Source organism: Thermobia domestica, chromosome 4, assembly GCF_964235325.1.
Source record: "Thermobia domestica chromosome 4, izTheDome1.hap1.1, whole genome shotgun sequence".
NCBI classification, from domain to species: Eukaryota; Metazoa; Arthropoda; class Insecta; order Zygentoma; family Lepismatidae; genus Thermobia; species Thermobia domestica.
In genome coordinates this window covers 272,382,128-272,396,558 of record NC_137457.1, presented here as the reverse complement: position 1 = coordinate 272,396,558, position 14,431 = coordinate 272,382,128, and positions in this window count along the sequence as shown.

The following is a 14,431-nucleotide window of genomic DNA, read 5'->3' as shown; positions in this document are numbered from 1 at the left end:
GAAAACTTAGCGACGAAACGAAGAAATCTTATTCCTGTCTCGACTTGTCTTTTAGACAATACTACAACAAAGCAAGATGAAATCATACAACAGACTGCTACAGAGTATGATGTGAGTGAAATTATTTCGGAAACTGGTACCAAAGTAGGAATAAAATAGGAAAGTTCTGCTCTCAGTAATTTTACGAGTACTCTGTATACTCATTACTCAGTTTAAAAGAAGTGTATACTCACAATAAGAAAATGGTTTTAAAATAATTACACTTTAGTTTACTTATAGGTCAGAGATCCATCAAAATTTTTTGAAGAGCATTCTTTTCTGTATAATACGAGGTAGCTTCAGTCCAGACTCTTATTTAATGTAACTCTACTGTTTATTAAATTTAAAATGACCTAAGAGCTTTCCAAAACTTTCGATATTTTGCACATTTTATCCTGTGCATTGACAACCCAGAGCAAACACAAGTCTGCTGAAAATTTTTTTGTTCGTCTCGAGAAGTCTAAAACAAATGGGTCATCCATTGCGATGTAATATCTTAGTGCAGAGAGAGAGCTTTTCACTCAAGAGGCTGGACAGCTGATGGGACGAAGTTGTTCCATCTCAGGCACGTTCTCTCTCTCTCTCTCTCTTTCCCAGCGCTGCATACCCCCACCCGCGCCCACTAAGCTACCCCTTCTTCTCAACAATTCTACTATGGCTTGACAGCCTCCCATTCTGAGCCACCTCCTTTCGCGCCCTTGAGAAATCAATATGAAGAGGCTAGCCAAGTTCCAACTCTGTCTTCACAGCTAAAACCGACGGAACAGCTCCAGCAAGTTAGCATCACCTTCCAAAGCACAAATAACCAATGGTTAAGATACTGAATTATAATCACAGATAACCAGGTCAACATCGGGTATTCAGAAGAATGATATTCATACTTCAGACATATATCATAGAATCGTTATACAGATAGATTTAGTGTATATCCAAAGTAATAACGGCTAATAACTGGGGCTGCAGATTGAAAAGTTTATTTTACTTCGAAACTTAAGTAATACACTATCAATACTTCCATAACCATACACTTTCATAAAGCCTAAAATGATAACACTTTCTCAGTATATTATTTTTTGGAAAATGTAGCTAAATTCACATTAATACCATCCAAACGGTAATTCTATGAAGTACTTGAAATTTGCGTAACGCAGCTGAAGTAGTCTTCACGTATGTACGTTTTTGTATTTTAATGCATAAAATTTCAACAAATACGTAGTGTATTCTGACATAAAATGCACGAAAATTGTATGATTCATTGAACAAAAGAAACATGATTCATCCTGAGAAAATGAATAGCAATTCATACTCAGCAGACTTCATTATTTTGCAGCCATTTTTGGTATCATGGTCTGTCAGTGGTGTAGATAGAAATCGAGTTTAGGAAATTTAGACTAGGTGGATTTCTCAGCTAAGTGACTGGTGAAAATTTTGTCTAGCGTCTCGAACGGAACGACCTGTTTGTCTGAAACTTCCTGGTTCCTTGTTTATCAGTATTTTAATACGTATAAACTTAAACACTAGGAAAAAAAAAAAAGACATTTCTGAATTGCTCAGCAAGTTATATATTTTCTATAGAAAACAAGTGAGTTTCTTTCCACATTGCTAGATTAAGTCAATAGACTTTTGAGGTATGAGAATCCAGTGTTATAACTGGAAGTGATATATCTACCAATAAAGAGGTAAGGGCGAAGTTGGAACAGGGTTGCCAACCATCCCGATTCTGTCGGGACTGTACCGATTTCTGACTTATTTGTCCCGCGTCCCGACCGCACACTCGTCGGGACGAATATTGTCCCGGTTTATTGAGTTTCAAAGTTAATTAAAATTTTACTGGACCAGACTTAGTATGATGATAGCCAAAAATAAAAAATAAAATAAAATAAAATAAACTTGGTTTTAGTAATACTTTTTGTCAGTAATTCCCTAAAAATGTTATGGACTCATTTGGGATTTAAAAAAATCTATATAGTTTCCTCTCTAAACTTTGTTTATATTAAATAAATTGCAGTTGTTTTGGTTTGAATTTGTTGCATATATTGCTTATATCTAGTGATGAGCAGTGGATGGGGATTTTTTTTTAAAAAAGTAATAAGGTGCCGCATTCATCAGGTTGGTGTTACTCAGCTGATTATTTACAGTTTTCAGCGACTCGCCGTACGGTCTCCGGGTGAGGGGGACTCCAACGCTGACTGTCCCGTCCCGATTTTTTCATTAAAAAATTGGCAAGATTTATGGTATTTTTCATATATTTGTTCCATGACGTCACCAAAATTGTCTATGAACAAGGAGTAGACAAATGAGCCTTCAATAAATTTGAAATTAATGCTAATTGTAAAACTTTGTTATTATAAAAGCATGTAAAATTAATTTATGCAGTGCAAAAAGCAAGTGCCAAGGAAAATCAATTGTATTCTGGCATTTTCTTAAAGAAAAGGAGAGAGAAATGAAAGAAAGAACCAAATTAACGGAAGAAGTAAAACTGAAAACTTCCAACTTGCAAAACATTTCAAACAAAACGACTGAACTGTGAAGTTTATCTAGTTTTATTACATTCAATAGAAGATTATGAAACAAAAGTGTGATGGAAATAGTAAACCCACAACAAAATGCAGTTATTTTCAACAGCATTTTCAATTATATATTTCAATTAAGGAAAATACTTGTTCATAAACTGTTTGATGAACGTAGACGATCGGAATTTTTTAATATTTTACTCATACATAGAATAAAATGACTGATACGCACTAATTTCATTGTTTATGTGTTCGAAGTTTAGAAAATTTTGTTATTAGTTTAGCGTGGGAAATTTAAGAAGAAACTGAATTTCTTCCTCTCCAGATGGGATTTTATAATGTTTCAGGTTGGCATCACTGTGATTATCATGGCCACAGCCGAGGACAGAGCACGTAACACAGACCAGCTGTTTGTAGAAGGCAGTGATGCCAACCTGTGGGAAAAATCCCATATCGTGGGAGTTTTTGACCTTATTTTGTCGGAAAGGGATAATAAGCAACATTTATGATATTTTTCAAGAAGATCGAAATTTACTTCTTATTCGTTTAGATATTGTAAAAAAGTGACTAACACAGATAAATTTAATTTTTACATACTAAGCATAGTTTTAATTAGTATAACGTGGGAAATTCACATGTAAAATGGGATTTTTTGCCTCTCGACATGGGATTTCATATTGTTTCAGGTTGGCATCACTGGTAGAAGGCTGTGGTGAAAAAAAATAATGCGTCGTATCATACATTTCTATGCTCCTCTATGCAAAGGATAATTTACTATTTTGATTTGGAATAAAAATCTGAAATAGCCATAGAAAGCTGGCATTTTATAGATGTATGAGTGAGGATAATTTTTGAATACAATTATACAAGATAATTATCCCTTTTATGCTATATTGTTGCGAAACATTTTCTGTGTTCTTACTCTGAGGGAAGAACACAGATTGAAATGTTTGCAAATAAAAGCCTGAGGCGAATATTCGAAGAGGGACGGGAATAGGGAATGTCGGAAGCTTTATAATTTATATTGAAGGAGTATAAATTGTTATGGTCATTGCTAGGGTCATTAAGTCTAAGAAGCTCAGGTGGGCAGACCACGTAGCCAGAATGGAAGAAGGTAGGAACTCTTTCAAAATTGTAATTGGAAACCCAATAGGAAAAAAAGACTGTTAGAAACACCTAAGTTTAGATGGAGGATAATATTAAGACCAGCCGCTAATTGACAGCAGAGCAGCCTACCCAAACTGAGGAACAGTACACGATGAGAACTGTAAACAATGAAATCAAATCTCACTCCGCTCATTTAAGCAAGAGTATTGTAGTGTAGAGAATGCCACTCTCAGTTTCCTGGTCTCTGGCCGAGCAGACTAGAGAGGGGTACGCAGGAAAACAGTGGATGCGTTTTTTGAAGCTCGCAAATGCAACTTGTTGTTTCAAATAATAATAATAATAAAAAACTGACGAGTTGGATAATGCTAACGTGAACATTCACATAATCTTGCAAATGTTTCAGTATAGCTTTCGTATATATATATATATATATATATATATATATATATATATATATATATATATATATATATATAATGTTTGATTTTGATCCAACATTTACTGAACTGTTACTACTACGTTGAAACCTCAACACACTTCTGAACCTTATACGAATTCCGTAGTTAGCGTAAATGTTACACATTGCTATTTATTTCCACCCACTTACAGAATTGTATTCGCATTTATATCTTATAAAATGTTGCCAAAGCGAGAGGAAAAATTACATCACCTAAAAATTAAGTTGCAAATATATTTATTTTTCTTAAGTAACGGAGATTGTTATCAAACTAGCACTTCCTGTTCACATTAATACTGTATGTCACGTGCTTTATGAAGAAGCACTCTCAGAATTCGTACTGCTTGAATATGAAATCAGTTAAGAGTCTTCATCCCGGCGAAATTAAAATACCGCTAATTTTACAGTAATTATGTGATATCTTCAAATCGATAAAAGATAATGTGGAGCAAGAGCGTCCTAGACAATATTATTTTGTGTGAGGTACCGTTATCACAAGTCACCTAGTGGCTTTCTGTTTTCAACTGTTTAGAAACGCGAAAATAAATGCCGATTTTCAAAATGGCTCGAAATCGAAAGCAGATAAGTGAGTCGTGATAACGGTTTCTTATGTAAAATAATATTGTCTAGGGCGCTCTTGTTCCACGTTTCGATTATCTTTTATCTATTTGAAGATATCACTTAATTACTGTAAAATTAGCGGTATTTTAATTTCGCCTGCATGAAGACTCTTAATAATAAGGGAGTAAATTTATTTCTATTTCAGCAGTGATTCTATATGATAATGTGGACCTACAGTTTAACGAGGGATCCGAAGCAGTTTAACGAGAGCTCGTGTCGCAAGTTGAATCCGTGTTTCCCACGCCAAAGGCGCTTACACTAACCACTTAAACACGAGGGGCCTCGGTAATGATTTTTTAATGACATGTTTAGCATGTTTGTCTATATTCTGCAACACTACAATTTATTATGTGGAATTAATGGTATTGTTGGAAGGGTTATGTTTAGGGATCTCAAACGAGTTCTGTAAGGATGAGAAGCTCTCTCTACTTGCACATCTGAGAAAAAGAAGAGAAAGATAGACGATAGAAATGCTCTAGAAGACGTCTCTTGTTTTCACACATAAAGGTTTCACCTCTGACTTATAAACATCGAGGTATAAACACGTAACCAAAAGATCCAAGTTATAGCCCATCAACGGTCACAGCTTTTATCATACCATCTTCACAGAAGACGATCCTCAAAGTTTGAAAGCATCAAAATTTAGGTAACACACTTTCATCTTTCTTGCAAGAATTGGTTAGACATAAACACAATGACAACATTTTAACTAGTCTTTTATGTTAGTACACCAATCCGTTCGTCCGTTACTACACACGAGAACTCTTAAACCAAAGCGTAATTTTTAAATTTTGTTATTTTGCAATAGCTAGAGCTACCGTTTCTACTGAATTCGTTAATGAGATCAAACCGTTAACATCTTTACGGGTATTCACAGTTTTAACAGTGATTATTCATACCCTATACATGGAAAATTAGCCGCTTCAACTAACAGTATAGATTGAATCATAAATAGGGCATCCACATTACAAAGGACCAAAATTTGTTTGCCAAAATTGTGAGAAAGAAGCACAAATTTTGTACGTCCCATTTAAATGCACGGAAAGAAAAACGCAAAGTTTGTATGCCCTGTTTAAATGTACGGAAAAAAGAAGCACAAAGTTTGTACGCCCCGTTTAAATGCATGGAAAAGTGAACATAGTTTTTTACACTATAAGAAATTTTTATAATATCTGGTCACGAATCTTTTAAACACTAAAAGAAGCTTCAAGTATAGATCTTAAATATGATCATGATTATTATCTCAGATTAGCAATCTGTCGATTGCTTTGATGTAGGTTTCCACCCTTCCTATCCAGCGCTATATTTTTCATTTCTTTGCAGCTTTTTCTTCCATATTTCTTGTATTATTTGGTAAGTATATTTCAATAGCGGCCTTCCTCTGCGTAATTATTTTTGCTTCTCCAATTCCGTCCATAGCTATTAACGAGATTCCTTCATGTCTTATAATGTGTCCAATCATCCTATGTCGTCTTTTAGAAATATTCTTTAATATACCCACTTTTTCTTCTACGATTTCCAATATTCTCTCATTTGATATCTTGTCCGTCCATCTAATATTCATCATTCTTCTATAGTACAACATTACAAAGCCTTCTATTCTCCCTTCCTTCTCTTCACATAGCTCATATCCATACAATGCCATACTGCACACATACTTTCATCAGACCTTTTATCAGTTCTATGCTTCCAGTTAGAAGTTTCTGTTTTTCTTCAGTTCTCTTTTTCGCCTGAGGAATTCTGGATTTTACAAATTATTTGCACCTGTTATTGCTCATTATTTTACTCTCTAAGTAACATAATTCTTCCACTTGTACCGTACCACTAAGTGATCTTCATTTTTCTTATTCTTTGTTTTCTAGTTCACCTCATAACTTGCGTTTTTGTCTGGTTAATCTTCATGTTGCTGCTAACATGTAATTAGCTGTTGCATACCGTTTAGACCTGTTTCTGATTTTTTTTTCTCATTGTGTATTAACATTACGATGTCGTCCACATGAATAGTATATATGCACTGATAATAGTGAATTCACACCTCTTGGCCCCGGCACCTCAACTCACACGAATGCCCTGGTTTCTATTGACTATTTTTCAATGAGATCATGCAAGTGGTCTCTGGTTTGATTCCAGAAAATATTAGTAGACGGTTTGCAACATCGGTTTCCGCAGGGTTTCTGGGGATCCTCTCGTTTCGTCTCATATTACCAGTTCATCAATTCTTTTACAATCATTCAATTTTATTTATCTTCCGTCTTTTCTAGTCTAAAGGGTATAAATGAAAATTGAATCAAAACAATCATTTCACTTCAAAGTTATTCTTGTTGAAATTTGTTCCTGTCTTAAAATCCTATCCTTCAGCTTTAATTTTACTTTGTCTTGTCACTTCCTGGCTAACGAAGTACGAAGTATTATCAAAAACTAAGGTTACAAGGCCGATATTTCTAGAGTTTCGTCTGTTATATAGGAATGAGGGATGTGCAGTAATTATACTACATGTAGTTGGTTTTTGTGCAGAGTTTGAGCCACATATCACCTACGGCACTAGTTGTAGGGAAACATAAATCACGACTCGTTTGGAAAACTGGTCTCGCGAAGAAGTCTGCTCAGTTATTCGATTTGTGTGGGCGAAATATGTAACCGCGGTTGAACTTTACCAGCAGCTGGAAGAAGTTTACAGCCAGGATTTCTCACCGAGGGCAATATCTTCCTTCACGACAATGCGCGCCCGCATACAGCCCAGAAGACCACCATGCTGTTGAGGTAGTTTCGCTGGAACATCTTCGACCACCCTGCCTACAGCTTGGACCTCGCTCCAAGCTACTTTCGCCTGTTCCCGCACTTGAAAGAGCACCCTAGGAGGTCGTCGCTTCACTTCAGACGAGAAAGTGAAACACTTCGTAATAACGTGGCTGAACACGTAAGGATACGGTTTTTACCAAGAGGGAATCTTCAAACTAATCCCACGATGCTACAAGTGCCTCTACCAATATGAAGACTATGTCGAAATATAACCTCAAGAATGCATTATCCGTTTTACTGTATTGGTTGCATGAAGAAATATATACGTTTCACTGCAGGCTTTGTAACTTTACTTTCTGTTCATCCCTCGTACATGCCTAAAATCAAGTAAAAAAGATAAAGAATGTTCGGAATAATGATGTAGAAATCTAAAGTTTTCAAATAAAATTGTGTAATATTACAACCAGGTTATGTATTTGTTAATATGTGATTCTGTTTTTAAGTTATTCCGTTTCTTAAGATAGAAACTAATTTGTATTCCAGACATTTTCCGTTAGACTTCATCAAAAACTTTTTGTTTTATTTCTTCCACAGTGCAGAAATGATTTTGCTTGCCATTTCTTTTTAAAAGAGAGATAAAGGAAACTGAAATAAATTATACATCTAAAAATAATATAACTTCTTAGAATGTTAGTTATTATTTCTGAATATAAAATTTTCTACTCTAAATTTATAAGAATTTTCTTAGAAGATACGTGACTGCTTTTCTCTTTTCTGTAATTAGGATAAAACTGAAGATCTAAATAATTCTCAAACTGGAATTGATTTTACACCCTTTGCATTTTATGTTCATACTTCTATGGTTCGTTAATTCTCTGTGCTGAAAATTATACTGTTTTGTTACTTTCCACATTATACAATCATCTCCCAAAGAAGTTTTCGTTTCTTCTGTAACGATATACTTCTTTGGAAACAAGACGAGAACTTGTTATCTAAAAATTATTTTGTACTAATGTGAAGTAATTTATCATATTAGACATATAACTAATAGAGCATATTAGTAACAATGGAAAGGAGTTGAATCTGTAAAGTTGTTATTTATTTATTTACTTAATTTTATTTTTTTTTAAATTAGCGGAATGTGACTCATTTTCTGTTCAGTTATAAGAACTACTAGTTGTTCCTCCAGAGACATTGGCTAGCTTGTACAAGTTAAAATTGCACTTAATTACAGGCTTTAATTGCTTACACTTAACTTTCTTATTTAGTTCGTGCACCAACCAACATGTGGCTGCGCAAAATACTCAAATCTAAACATGGTTTACGATCAGCGTTGCCAACCTGAGACACCAAAATTGTCGATTTTCGTCTTTAAAATTATTGTATATTGCAAAAATTATCGTATATTCGTTATGCGCGTGATAATTGAAGAAACAAGCATGATGCTTCTAATAATAGCAAATATATATATATATATATATATATATATATATATATATATATATATATATCGGGTGTTGCAAAATAAGTGTTACAACTCTTGGGAGCTGACTCCTGCCACTGAGACAAGAAAAAAAGTTCTCTTGAACTTTCTGCTATCGGACATAGTTTCGGATCTACAAGGTGCCGAAAACGTGGGAAAATGACTTTCGGACGCCAATAGTTCGGAAACTATCCAACGTAAAGAGGGCGGGTAAAAAATTCACTGAAGAAGTCATACCTGCTGTATTGAATTTTGCATGTTTCACAATCCTACCATGCACGCGCAAGGGATTCCCCAAAGGAACGTAGGGAGTCCCGGATAATCTGCCAAATGAAAATTGGTCTAAATGGATATGAATTAATAGGGTTTCTACCACGTAACAGTAATTCGTTTGTATTAAGTCGATATCTGAAACAAATACAAAATGGCGGACACCTTCATGCCCGTTGTGTGTGGTTGCATAATCGTCGGGTACGGATGCTGGCCAACAGTGACGTTGTGAGTATTAAGTGTAGCGAATTTGTACTCAAATACTCTAGAAAGACGTCTGGAGTGTCGGTAGAGCACAACAGATGAAGCAGGATGATTCACTTGTGTGGAAACACTTAACGGAAAATACACATAAAAAATGCACTCATACTCAGTAAACGTGAGTTCAAAGCGTCGGAAATGTAAGGAATAGCATCAAGAACAGAAAGCCATTGCCAATTCACCAATAATATCCCATCAAACCGATGCAATATGATGTTCACGGTTGTATACCAATAAGGATGCAACAACTGAGGCCAAGTTGAAATTGTGCAAGGGGACTCACTAAGAAACTGGGTAAACTGAAGTAATGTCACTAGTGGGATCGCATGATCGATATTGAAATGTGGCCAATGTGTGTGTTGATATGGACATATAGCTAATGGACAAATGTCAACATGTCCCACTACTGCTGGGATACCGTCTCACGTGCGAAAACTAGGAGAATTACGTTGTACATTCTGCTATTATATCTGGTGCACTTTTCGCTAGAACGTAACGAGAACACGATTGTATCAATTTCCTCTTTGTTTGGGACATTGTCCCACAGTCGACACATATGAAAAGAAATCTCTTAATCCATGGTTCAAATTCTGATATAGCGTGAAGATAACAAACTTGTATCATGTCCCACGTATTCTAGGACACATGACGTACTCAAAATATAGGAAAATACCTCCAGAAATTCGTATCTTACACACAGTGCACATACCAAGGCAAATACGAAAATAGAGCTTCTCCGTGGCTAAGCGGTTAGAGTACGAGATTTTGGCGTGGGAGGCCCGGGTTCGATTCCCGGTGGGAGTTCATGTGGGTCGGATTCCACATTAATCAGTAGATCCACGTCTCATATAGCCTCGCTGCTGAACGGGACGTTAAAATCAACTCAACTCAACAAATACGAAAATGAAGCAGTTTGGCACATGTAACACTACAGCTGGAAAAACATACATATGGAAAATAAAACGACATGAGAAATAGGAAGAAACGTCTTAAAGCTCTGATTGTTTACAACTATGCAGAAGGAATAACAAAATGAAACACATAAGCATGTCGGGAGGCTGTACAAGAGCGCTTGCCAAACAAAATGGGTACCCCTCAAAGAAATTAATACAGAGAAAGTGAGGCTCCCTCGAGCCTCAGGGCTAGAGCGCTCGCTCTCGTTCGCATGCTCGCAGTTTCCAATCTTACTGGGAGCCCACGGCCTCAGATTCAAGACCCGAGCATTTATTTCCCTATTTTTCGCACGTGGGACGATGTGCCAGCAGTAGTGGGACATGTTGACATTTGTCCATTAGCTATATGTCCATATCAACCCACTCATTGGCCACGTTTCAATATCGATCATGCGATCCCACTAGTGACATTACTTCAGTTTACCCAGTTTCTTAGTGAGTGCTCTTGCACAATTTCAACTTGGCTTCAGTTGTTGCATCCTTATTGGTATGCAACCGTGAACATCATATTGCATCGGTTTGATGGGATATTATTGGTGAATTGGCAATGGCTTTCTGTTCTTGATGCTATTCCTTACATTTCCGACGCTTTGAACTCACGTTTACTGAGTATGAGTGCATTTTTTATGTGTATTTTCCGTTAAGTGTTTCCACACAAGTGAATCATCCTGCTTCATCTGTTGTGCTCTACCGACACTCCAGACGTCTTTCTAGAGTATTTGAGTACAAATTCGCTACACTTAATACTCACAACGTCACTGTTGGCCAGCATCCGTACCCGACGATTATGCAACCACACACAACGGGCATGAAGGTGTCCGCCATTTTGTATTTGTTTCAGATATCGACTTAATACAAACGAATTACTGTTACGTGGTAGAAACCCTATTAATTCATATCCATTTAGACCAATTTTCATTTGGCAGATTATCCGGGACTCCCTACGTTCCTTTGGGGAATCCCTTGCGCGTGCATGGTAGGATTGTGAAACATGCAAAATTCAATACAGCAGGTATGACTTCTTCAGTGAATTTTTTACCCGCCCTCTTTACGTTGGATAGTTTCCGAACTATTGGCGTCCGAAAGTCATTTTCCCATGCTTTCGGCACCTTGTAGATCCGAAACTATGTCCGATAGCAGAAAGTTCAAGAGAACTTTTTTTCTTGTCTCAGTGGCAGGAGTCAGCTCCCAAGAGTTGTAACACTTATTTTGCAAAACACCCGATATATATATATATATATATATATATATATATATATATATATATATATATATATATATATATATATACTGAAGGTTACTACACACACTTTGTATATATATATATAAAGCGTGTGCAGTAATCTTCAATTTCGATCTCCAATTCGGTGTCACTGTCCTCGGCAGTTTTCTTTTCTTTTTTCTTATTAACACTACTTTGAACAACAACAGTATTGCCATCTCACGTAAATGTAATTATATTTAAAGAATAAATACAGGATTGCCATTTGTCCATCCTCAAATCATTTTTTTTTTTTTTTAGCGGGAACGACTATTAAAAACTTCAGTGTGTGTTTTATGATTATTTAATACACATCTACATGCAGTTTTTATTTGCACATTCAAAAACTGCAAAAATAAAAGTATGCGTTCTAAAATTATCGTATATTCACCAATTATCGCAAGGGCATTATCGTATATAGCATTAAGGCTCAAATTATCGTATATCGCGATAAATTATGGTATGGTTGGCAAGCCTGGTTACGATCCTTGTTCCATTTTGAAATAATTAAAACGAGTATTAGCAAAACCTCTACCATTCGGCACGATTGGCATTTCCGTGTCTGCCCATTTGTCCGTTTGTCTGCCGATAACTGTTGTAAAACTTTTTCGATTTTAAGGAAACTGGAACCTAGTTCAAGGAAGGAACCGATTCAATACTGATTTTCACAATTCAAGAACGATAAGAGCTATCGAGATATCGATTTTCTGCAATCGATTCATTGACCCAAGAATAGGTTCCATCTTCTTCACTCTTTTCAAACGGGAAGTGGTTCAAATTAACAATTTCCGGTTTCAATATCTATCGCCACATAACAAAAATGGTAATATATAGCGTCAAAGTGGTTTTCTGCTATCGATTCATGGTCTCAAATAATATATCATCACAACTTCAATACTGTACCAAAATCTGATGAATTTACTGCTACTTCAGGTTTTAATACTGATTTCCGTAGAGCAAAAATGGTAAGAAATATGGACATTTTTTGACAATCGATTTAGCTCCCCAAGAGTAAGTTTAGTATCCTCCTTTAACCATCCATTTAATCTAGAAGTGATTCAAATTAATCATTTCCGGTTTTAATCTTTGTAGACATTCAACAAAACAGTAAAGTATAGCGAATAATGGCTTTTGGTGTGGATTCAGTGTCCGAGAAACAATCTTATTAATTTATTGCAACCAATAGTTATAGATAGTATATTAGTTAATGTTTAAGTATTGAAATCAAGGACGCCCATGTTGTAGTTTCCAGGGGACAAGTATAAGCGACATTTCAAATGTACTCTCAAATTTTGCGGTAACTATTCTTTAAAAAAGAATCTATTGCATTTTTTATCTTCCGAAGTACAATTTTCACTAGAGGGGGGGGCGAGCGCCCCAGCTTGCCCCCCTGATGGGCGCCCTTGATTGAAATCTCATAGGTTGAAAATCTACAGTAGCTTCACACTGCGAAATGAAACTCACTTGTTTTATTTAACATAGTGGCTAAATTCTGAATTTCAAATCTTTAATATATCCAGAGCGCACTTGCATTCCGGTAGAACTGTTATCTTTGATGTTTTCGAGTTATGCGTTCTTACTCTATTGAAAGAATTCACAGATTACATGCATGTAACAATAATAATGCACACAAACACCCTAAAATGACTTTAGATTTCAGAGATTAGCCTTAAATAATACGAGGCATAAACCAAACTTATTTTTACATGAAAGAGCACACCTTCAACTATTTTTCGACAGTTTCCACCAATGATACTTTCTTCCCGGATACACCTCGTACAAACGAGTAAAATCACATTGCTTTTAAATATACATAACGGAAAGTGATGATTCACATATAAAAAATATATTTTAATATTTTATACTCATCTCAAATTTTAATGTTGTATTTACAGTAATCACTTAAGCGATTTTGGAATATGGAAACTTATTATAATAATTGGAACCCCTATTTCATCTTTCCAAGACGAATTTCCAAACATACTTCCTAAGTGGTATATTTCGTCACAAATAATAAGTATTTTAAGTTTCTAGCTTAAGCAGTTTGGCTTAGGTATTTCTTCTTTTATATACATATTAATATATAGTTGTGTATTTTATATTTTTTATTACACCGTTTCATGCGATCACTAAGGGTAGGATCAGGTGCGCATTTTGAAATTTTTGTTGGGGGGAGGGGTCCAAGCTTAGGAGTCTAATACTACAAGCCATTATGACTATATATAATATTCTGCACCAGAAAACACGATAAGTAATTTTGAAACATTTCCACATATATTTCAGAAAAAAAAATATATATAGAACTAGATTGCTTTCTTATATATAAAAGAAAGAGTACAAATAGAAAAATGAAATGAAATCTTTAAGTTTTACGTCCCACGGTTATGCCCGTTAGGCTAAAGGAGACGGTGATGATGAGCAATGAATGAAATGGTGGAATGAAGAAAGTGGGAGGAAACGGGAGAACCCCGAGAAAACCCACGCACACGGTGTTTGTCCACCACAAAGTTCACTTGGCGGGGGCTGGGATCGAACCCGGGACCCCAAGCACCAGAGGTGAACGCTCTACCACTGAGCCACCGCGGCCCCAGAGTGCAAATGGAGTGTAAGATTAAATTTTGATGTTAGATCAATCACTTCCCCCGATAAACAAGTATAATTTTATTGACAAAGTATACAAATATATGTTGAGTTAGTAAGTTTTTTGTGGTGTCAGGACTCGGTGGA